This window comes from Prenolepis imparis, unplaced genomic scaffold (assembly GCF_030444845.1).
Source record: "Prenolepis imparis isolate NDT839.2.m4 unplaced genomic scaffold, iyPreImpa1.0 SCAF_6, whole genome shotgun sequence".
NCBI lineage: Eukaryota > Metazoa > Arthropoda > Insecta > Hymenoptera > Formicidae > Prenolepis > Prenolepis imparis.
Genome location: NW_028141164.1, coordinates 15,449,634 through 15,460,204, shown reverse-complemented (window position 1 = coordinate 15,460,204; position 10,571 = coordinate 15,449,634).

Below are 10,571 nucleotides of genomic sequence, written 5' to 3'. Positions count from 1 at the left end.
CTCGATTTGTAAATGCGCTGTACTCCGCTTACTTTGATAAGAATTTTCTAGTTGGTCTTTCAATTCTTCGAACGTTTGAATGTCTCCTGTCTCGAAATCTTGCATGGCTTTTCCCCGTAATTTAGTAAATAATATTCCTTGAATTAACGCTTCCTCGTCATCAGGGTGAATATTTTTAATTGCGTACGTACAGGAGTTTAAAAATTCTTGTAATCGGGTTCGCGTTGTGCCGTCGAACTCCGGTATCATTATTCGCGCCTCCTTTAGTGACATGTACCGTTGTGAGGCATTCCGCCGATTTCGGATGTCACGCTCGGTTCGTCCGTAAGCCATACGAGGCTCGTGTTCTTCGTCCGAATCTCGATCATAAGCGCGTTCGCGGGATCTAATCTGCCTATTGTCTAAGCGCCTATCCGCTCCCTGTTCGCGTGTGTGTTCGCGTAGATTCCGTCGATCTTCTGCGTCTCGATTTCGAGGGTAGTCGCGGTGATCACGTTGATTATTTCTGTCTCGCTCGGGAGTGAGTTCGCGTAGATCTTGCCGACTGTCGCATCTCTCTTCCGCATTTTGATTACGGGTGTGTTCACGGAGATGTCGATTATCGCGGTGCCTATTTGCATCCCGTTTGCGTGCGCGTTCCCGGGAGCTTTGACGACTCTCGTCTGATCTCTCTCCGCGTGACCTCCAATCGTACATTTTATTTATTTCTGTCCGCATTTCGATTTGTAAATCTCGTAGGCCTTGCAATACGTCGCGCATCATAGGATTTTCCTCGTTCGCGTTGTTTTCGACGGGTGTCCTATGTTCGGCGGGTGTCCTGTGTACGTCGACTTCTACGCGATGTACGTTTCCGCGCTCTATAGTTTCGCGTAGGCGACCAATTTCGCGGTCCACAGCACCCACGGATACGTCCGCTGCACCATTTGGTGGGGTGTGCATTACCGACATGTTATCTTCGTTAGAGTCAAAATCGCTACTATCGTACGTAGTTGACCATCCGCTTTTCTGTGACGCGTTGCTAGGGGTTTTGCTTGCGCGTATTTTAATTTCTTTTATATTTTCGTTATTACCGTCTGTTCGCGTCTTTAGTATACTTTCGTCAAAACTATCGAAGGGGAACTCGCGTTTAACAATGACGTTCGCGGGTAATTCGTTTTCGCTTTCGCTTGAATATTCGTTCTCTAATTTTCTCCGAACTCGCTCGAGTCTTTCTACAGTTAAGGGTAACGCTTGAATCGCTCGTTTGGCTGAGTCGCTATGTAGCCAAGATTTGTTCGCTATCGGTTTCGGGGATGTCTTGTTCCCTTCCGACATTCACGCAGAAATATTATAAGGATCGGACTTACAGTATTACGGTTCGCATCGTTACGCTCTTTATCGCTACGGCTTGGCTGCTGCTACTGCAACTCGATCGCTCGTGGGCTGATAACGGCTGGCGGCTCGGTGCTCGTGATTGATACGGCAGGTCGTCGCTCGGTGATGATGCGTTGTCCGTGAGATTGTCGCAGGTCGGCGTTGTCCTTGGGACGTTGGCGATCCTACTCGGTTCTCAGCTGCTTGCTTATCGCTCCTCGTACTGCTTGCGTTGTCCGTCCTTCACTTTCACTGCACGGTGACTTCTGCTTATTTCCGTCAGCTGTTTTTCTAACTGACGTGCCTGCTTCCACACGTTGTGTATGTGTGTATTGCGGGTCTTATTTTTTAGTATGCTGCTTTCTGTCCGTCGATTATTTCGACGTGCCTGATTTTTCTAATACTTTTGTATTGTTTTCAGGTCTTCAGGTTCCTGCTGGTCCTGGCGGTCCGTCGGCGCAATCCCACCGCTGCCACCAATTTTGTTGTGTGCCTCGAACAAGGCACTGGGGTTGCGCCGAATTAAGGATGAGGATCCTCGGGTCGTGCAGGACTTCGTAGGAAGTTAGGAGTGTTGTACTCTTTTCTTTCTCTTAAAATACACTTTTATTTCGGATTGAATATGGTTTCGCTTTATTTCTCGTCCTTTCTTTAAATATATATTCGCGTATCATTCGATGAGCGTATATTCGTATTCCTCTCAATAATTCAGGTCGTTGTTAGTGAGTCTCGTTCTGATGTTCTGGTTTCTTATTAGCGACCACGTCTTGATGTTTAGGAATTGTATTCGAGACTCCGTCTTGATGTTTAGGAGTTTTATTCGAGACTCCGTCTTGATGTTTAGGAGTTGTATTCGAGACTCCGTCTTGATGTTTAGGAGTTTTATTCGAGACTCCGTCTTGATGTTTAGGAGTTGTATTCGAGACTGCCTTCGCGGGCGGGCTCTCCGTCCTATATCCTCTTTGTTTCTTGGATTTCTTTCGGGAGAGGCCCTTGGAAACAGGTCTCTGATTGGTTAACAATACTCACGCGTTTTTGATCTAATTGCAAGCGAAGCAGGTCGAAGTCCCTGGTCTTCGCTTGCATCTCGCGGTTTCCGGTGCTTCGCGCGTGTCTCGCTGCGTTAGCGTTTTCACGCGACGAGCGTTTGTCGAGAGCGCTCTTTTATAAGCAAAAATGTTTTACAGTATTCTATAAAGATATTCAGTAAATTCTAATTTCTAATCACTACTGGTTATAGTTCGGGCTATAACACTATGTAATGCATTACTTGAAGCCCTACAACTTTTGTCTGAAACATTTTTGTCTGCCGCGCTCAGTTTTCGATATAATAGGGTGATACGGGTGGTCTGAGACACCCTGTATATACACGGAATGTCTCGTCGCGTGAAACTTGGCGCGAGACATTACCGTGTCTTTTAATTATTATAAGGGACTCAATAAACACAGAATATAATTGTTATGCAACACAGAATTAACAGGTAATATAACGGCTGTTACATGTTATTAACGTTGAAATGACACAATTTTCTCTTAGAATTGCAATGTAATTATATTTTATAACAATTTTGTAACGAGACCTCCGATGCCCGCCCGAACACCGTGCGGAAGGCTGTGCCCGACGAACACCGGCCGGGCGATGCAGCGGGCGCAATGCGCCACACAATTTATTAATACGCGCAAACAATCGGGCCGTTATCCTGACTGTTTATTTAAACTCCGTCCTACGCACCGTCCCGACAAATAACGACTTCGCAAACGGTCCCGAAGACGCGCGGAAAATCCCGAACTCGAAAACGGGCCGCTTAAAAAGAGCGATCCCAGACGGGAAGAGATCACTCCGGTTCCCGATCCGCTCTCAAACACATCTCCAGCTCCGATACCGATTCCGACACGCTCAAAGACGGCTAAGCCAGGGGGTCGGGCGTATTCTGCCTCCGGTGGGAGTTCCCACCCATGCCGCTCTGAAAGCGTTCCGGCCTAATTGATTTGACCACGAGTAAACGACCACAGGGGTCGGGGATGCCCGGTCTCTATCGCGAGTTCTCGATTCACGGAAACGCTCGTATCCCTCTGTACCCCGGCGCTGGACATCACCTCAAGGTAGGGAGTTCCCTGCCTTGGACGGGAGTTCCCGTCACCAGTAGCCATCCCGAGGCACCATAAAATCCCGTAGGAAATAACGCGAGGAAATCCGCGGAAGCACGAAGTACCGAAACGCGCGAAAGAACGCGTATAATTCGATATATCGAACGCTCTCTCAGGCACGAAAAGAGAACGTGAAGAAAAACACGCATTCCGAAGCCACGCGCTCGGCCCCGCCGCGCCCCGCTTCACGCGCCGTCTCTAATGTAATAAAATAATGAAAATAGTATATAATATTAATGCAAAGTATATTTTATAGTATTTTATGAATTGATATTAATAGTATTTTACTCATGAATTCTCTTCCGAAAAATAATCGCCATGGGGAACCCAGCTGTGAAAAAGCGGAACGGAATCATTCCGATTGGTTAGCTCCCCACTATTCTACCTTTCCGATTCCGTTTTCCGATTATTCTGATGTCCATGGGACGGCACCCTTAGAACAATTTTCAAATCGTATATTTAAAGAGTTACAGCTTCCAATTCGTCCATTTAACAACAATATCCAATTGTTTTTTACAAGAAAAATAATATAATTTCCTATCTTCAATTTAAAAGCTTTAAAATTTCAACTAACAAAACCGATAACTGTGCTATGTTTTGTCGACAAATCTGTCGTTTTTATCTTAGATATCTTTGAAGAAGATGGTGTTTGTTATGTTAATGCAAACCATTTTTTAAATGCAAAACCTTTTTATGTACCGTGTTCTTCTGACAAAATTGGCATATTTGTAATATCACATACTAGTACTACAAACATAAAAATTCCAATAACGCCAATAAAAAGTGTTTAAAAATTAAATACTTAGATGATGACTGTTCCTATATTACAATACCGCTAGAAGGCACTAATAATTAGATGCTGTAAGTTTAGTTTATGTGTCTATGTGTTTATGTGCCTTTGTTTATGTCTCTCTTTTTTAGTTCATGTCTATCTTTTTATTTATACATTGTAAAAAAAAACTTAAAAAAAATTATGTTATATATGTGTTATAAATGGTTCTTTTTGTCTTAAAAATATTGAGAAATTCTGATTTATCGGAAAAATTTGAAAGGTGAGTGTGTTATAATTCATTATATAAAAGTTTAATGTGCATATTATTTAATACAACTTACAAGGAAAGGTTTTCAACTAAAAAATTCAAATAATTATTAAACTGCGTCAATACATAGAGAATATTTCGATATGTATCTACATATTTTTCTTGCTGGCCGAATTAACTCTGAAGAGGTTAGGATGAATGAGCTTTAGGGAGTAAGATGAATCAGCTTTAATGAAATAAAATATTACAATAAAGTGTTAAAAATATAAAATCACTGAAAATATATTCTTTTTGCTCCTGTTTATACAGTTTACATAATGCTTTAAATAATCAATGAGTTTTCTACTCGATAAATCTCATTAAAAGAAATAAGTTTTCTCTATAAAATCTTGTTCTATTTCCTTTTATTGGTAAATAATGAAACGAAAACTAAATGGATCAATTTTCAGAGGTTGATTTTCTTTTTATAGAGTGAATTCGGGCAGTAAAAAAAGTTTCTTATTTATCAAGATATCTTTTATGTATTGCTAGTTTCATAATTTTTTGAATTTCCGAGTTGAGGACCATCCCTTAGATTAAAATAACAATAGGAGAATGAAAACTGTGAACAACCAATAATTAATCATTATACAAAGCGTACATTTTTAAATATTTTCTTACAGTAGTTATTTCTTTTTCCGTTTCAAAAATTATCAATGTCATTATAATATAAAAACTAACTAAACTCTTCTTTTTTCTGTCTGTCTGTATGCACTAAAATGTTGTTTTTACATTACGTAATGAGGCAATATTTAGACAATGAGTTGCGAAAATACTAATTACGCGGTGGTGAAATTTTTATCAAACTCAACATATAACGAGATTCCAACGGCCTGGCTATTTGAAAATGAGAATAGTCATTGGTGTTGGTGGCCGCCTCGAACTGCTAACTGTGCAACATTGATATCTAACTGCACCAGTCCAAATTTTAATACGTGGACTAAATTTGAAATTGACATTGTAAAATAATTTGTATTAATATTTTATTTATACTTTTTATTATACATATAGAAAAACAAAACTTTTTATGGAGAGAATATATTCTTAATGTGGTATAATTTGGTATATTAACATTCCATACAGCACCATGACCAAAATTTAAGCTAAGACATCTTTAAGAAATCTTTAAGATATCTTTAAGAAGTCTTAGGATATGATATCCAAAATACATCTTAAAAATATCTTAAAGCTGTCTTATGCGCCGATTTTGGACATGTTTCAATTTTAGTGCTATCTGGGATAATAATTATCATTGATGTGACATTGATCATTGTCTGCATAAATGTATGTACGAACACACTAATATTTACTGTAAGTTATTTACAAACTCATTAATTACAAAAAGCGGGTATTAAAATTTAAAACTTAGTAAGCATAAAGTTTTTAATAATTTAAGCTTTTTTCATAAAAATGAAAATATCTTAAGTGTTATTAAAAAATTGTATGATTTGTAATGTAAAACTAAAATGACAAAAGTAAAAAGAAAAACAATTCAATATGTTCTCATCGTTCAATAATTAATAACAATCATGATATATGAATATGTACGTACATGCAATGCATGTGAAACAATGCATAAAACAATCATGATAACAATATATGCTTATTAAATGTTAAGAATATTGTGCTAATTGGTTAGGTGTACATGAAATGTAAATGCTGATTTTTTTTTATTGCAGCATCTCTTGATTCAGCACAAAAAAGTGCAGCAGATGCGAATTACAACACAACCGACGAAGAAAGATTGGGTCGAGGCAAAAGACCTTATATTTCAAACAGCTGATACGACAGCGATAAAGAACAACATCACGTTCGAAAATATACTAAAAGTAAAGTATTGAAAACATTTTTGCCATTTTTTAATTATACATATATACGTATATATAGTGACATATAATTATATCTTCTTCCCGGTTCTCTGACTCTATCTACCTATCTAACTATCTCTATTTTTATATTTCTCTCTCTTCCTTTTTCTTTATCTATCAATCTATTTCTATCTCTAGCTATTTCTATATCTATCTCTATCTCTTCCTCTTCCTCTCTCACTCCTTAATATTATCCTTAAGATATTGTATTTAATGAGAGAAATAACATTGAAATAAAATTATTGAGTTCTTTACAGAGAAACAGACCAGTACAAGTACTACAAGTACTACTAATCCAACACTATCATTGTGTCCTCCTAACTTTGATTTACTTCCTGAATTGTATGTTAGATGTAATAAAAGCGGGTACAATGAAAATCGTGTTTTAAGAAATGGTATTTTATCTTAAAAAATATTTTATAAAAGATAGTTATTGTTATTATAATTATAGTAATTATAATAATTAATACATTTTTAGAAGAAAAAAATGATTCAACATCTCGAGCAAAATTCAAATCTCAATAATATTCCAGTAATAATACAAGATATATTATAATACATTGTTCAAATTGGTATAGATTAATTTATAGATTATTGTTATTATGCTAATTTAATTTTAATTTTATAGAGTACGAAAGTGTAGCAGATGACTTTAATATAAAAGGTAAATATTTATAACATATTATTTGCATTCTCTCTCACAATTTAATCGATATCACAATTTTATCGATGTACACTATTGTGTACATAACATTTTTTGTCTTATTGCAGAAAGCATAGACCAAATATGATGCGTATGCAAGCTGCATCAAACATAACTTTGAGAAATATGGACAAACGATTGTTAAAAATAGAAAGTGCTATTAAAGAGCGTACTCGAAATCCTGATATAATTAATAATAATCTTATTGCGCCAATTTTACCATTGTCACCGATTGAAGCTATAAAAGAGTTTGATGCATTTTTGAAAACGTCGAATGAGGCAGTGATACAATTTGTAAGTATAAAAATTCTTGGCACGATTGTGCGTTAATTATGATAAACATGTCTTTGAGATTTGATTGAGATATTTTGAGATTCTTAAGTTAAATATTCCCTGAATTGTCCGCGTTTTTTTTTAAATATGTAAACACAGTTATTTTGTTGAAAAATATTACCAAAAGTATTTAATTAGATAAAAAATTATTAATGAAGAACTTCATGTTACACTCCTTTTATAATATTATATATTATTATATTGCACTTAATTGAAATACATGTTAAATATATTTACTTTTTTCTTTTTCATAGAAAGAGTTTATGTCAAAAAGTGGCGGACACAATGGCAAGGATAATATTCATCGAATATTAAGCAAAACAATAACAAACGAATGTGCAATAAAATGCTCGTGAAAAGGATTGCGGAATAATTTTAGAGTTTCTAATTTGCATTTTATAAAATCTATGAAAAGTATGTTATAGATTCGTGAGTGAATGTACAATTTATTGTTTTTTGTTAATTGTACGATCAACGTTTTTCATATTTGTATTATCTATATTTTTCTTTTCAGGAGAGGTAACATCATGTTACGCCATGTTTACTGAAACACAGAATTCGACAATATTACTGCAGAATGGATACGTTTTGCACATCAGAGAATTAAGAGAGAGAGAGCGAAGGAAAATGTCGATAAAAATAATAATGAAAGAAATGAATAAAGCAATATTAAGTTTTTTTATATTAAAGATAAATATTATATTATACCTATATATATATATATATATAAATTAAGAAGAAGCAGAAACTCCGATTTATTCAACTTTCGAAGGAGTCAATTACCCTGCTAATAAATATTCAAATATTTTTATTTTATAAAAATTTTATAAACTATTGCCGGATATATATAATTTTTATATTTTGTTTTTGTACACGACCATGTCGAGTCATTTTTTGTTGTTGTACACGATAATCAGCCGGATATGTATATATTTATGTTTCCTAGAAGATTTAGGTTAGTGCGGACTATCCTAAAAGGAGATAAATAAAATATATATAAAATAAAATGAAAATCAAAATATAGTATTTTCCCTTTCTTATTACGCAAAAATATATATATGTCCTTTTGCACATACTAATTCCAGAAAAGATATTTGAATTAATTCCAACGAAAGCAAATGAAATAGTTTGCTTTCGCTTTACTTAGTTCTACATCCATATCAAAATAATTGAGACGTTTGATAGTCCCCCGCGAATATCAACATGATGGATTACAACATGGATTAAAATATTTTTATCAAATTAAACAGTTGTTTTTCTTCAATAGATTTACAGAAAAGAAAACAAATAGTGTAGGATTATTTAATTGAAGTAAAATAATTTGTTAGATGTAAAAATCAAATTTATTCAAGAAATTATTTAAATTATTATAAAAGTCTCGGATTGAATTAATCGCGTCTATCTCGTTATTTCTCGCAACGGTCTTCGCTCTTTATCGTTCGACGTCCTTCTAACGACTCGCTCTATCGTGCCGAATTTTGTCTCACCTCGCAAAGGACGAATACGTATACAGATTTTAAAGACAACAGACGTTTACTAACTCGAAGATTAAGACACGCATCGAAACAGCGCGTTCGACCGATCTTGTTCAAAAATAATAAAGACAAAATCAAAGTATCGGATACAATACAAAATAACGAAAAGATTTAAGATACAATATATATTTGCGATAAAAATATCCTACACTCGGCCATTCTGACCGAGAGGTCGACCCGACCGCTCGTTTTCTCCTTCCTCTTCATCTTCGCTTTCCGACATGTCTTCGGTATCGTCGTCGTCATCAATCCATCGCTTCATACAATCTGCTGCCGACGATGTCTGCAGGGGTCCCTCGTGTTCACCAATTTTACGTATTACGTAGCGATGATTGCGTAGAGTTCTGACAATCTCGTAAGGTCCGAGATATTTATGTGCGAATTTGAGACCTGGGCCTTGTTGTGTACGTTTGATCGCCACAAGATCTCCCTCGCGATAGATAAAAGGCTCCTTTCTTTTTCTGTCGTAGTTTGCCTTGTTCTCCCTTTGAATTTTTTTTATATTCTTCTGAGCCTGCTCTCGTAACTCGTCTCGACTATCATTAAACGAAGCAACTAGCTCGCTATCCAATAATTCTTTAATGTGAGGATTGTCACGAATACGCGGATCCACGCCCAGCATCACTCGGAAGGGTGTCATTCCGATACTCCTGTGCAACGTCGAATTCAAATATATCTGTGCGATATCTAGATATTTATACCAATCAGGCGGTTTCGGGGCTGACAGCTTTGTCAACAGAGGTATTAGAATGCGGTTCACTCGCTCGACCTGTCCATTCGCTCGCGGCACTCCTGTGGTGATTAACTGATGACTGATACCCTCCGATCGGCAGTATTCTCCGAATTCGCCCGACGTGAACGCAGAACCTCTATCAGACACAATTCTTCTTGGGTTGCCAAATATATAAGATTGTTTCTTCAAACGCTCAACCGCCTCCATCGTGCTCGCTGACTTAGTCGCATACAACCACACGAATTTCGAGAATCCATCTACCACCACGAAAATGTGTATGTAATTTTTCTTAGTCGACGGCAACGGACCCAGATAATCAATGTGATATGTGTTTAACGGCACACTTCCCTTTTCGATCGGATTTAGAAAGCCCTCTGATTTTCCTTGCTTCCGCTCGGCTAAGATGCAGGCAACGCAATTCTTTGTTACCTTCTCGATCTCGATTCGCAATCTAGGGATCCAATAGTCTCTCTTCAGCAACGCTTCTGTTTTGCTGGCTCCAAAGTGCCCTTGCTCGTGAGCCCTTCTGACTATCTGTCGTCGCATAGCCCTCGGAACAATCACTCGAAGATCGCCATCAGTGTCCTTATATAAGACTCCACCTCGAATCGCGTAATCGTTTGATTCAGCTCGCTCAACTGCGTCGAAAATCTTTTTTAGGTCGTCGTCCTCTCTCTGTGCTTTCTTCAGTCGCGTCAGCAATCTCTCTTCGCACTCGCTTATTATCAGACAATACGGCAGCGGACTCCTGCTGAGAGCGTCAACGTGTGCCATATTCTTACCCGGCCGATGTTCGATCGTGTATTTGAACTCTTCTAA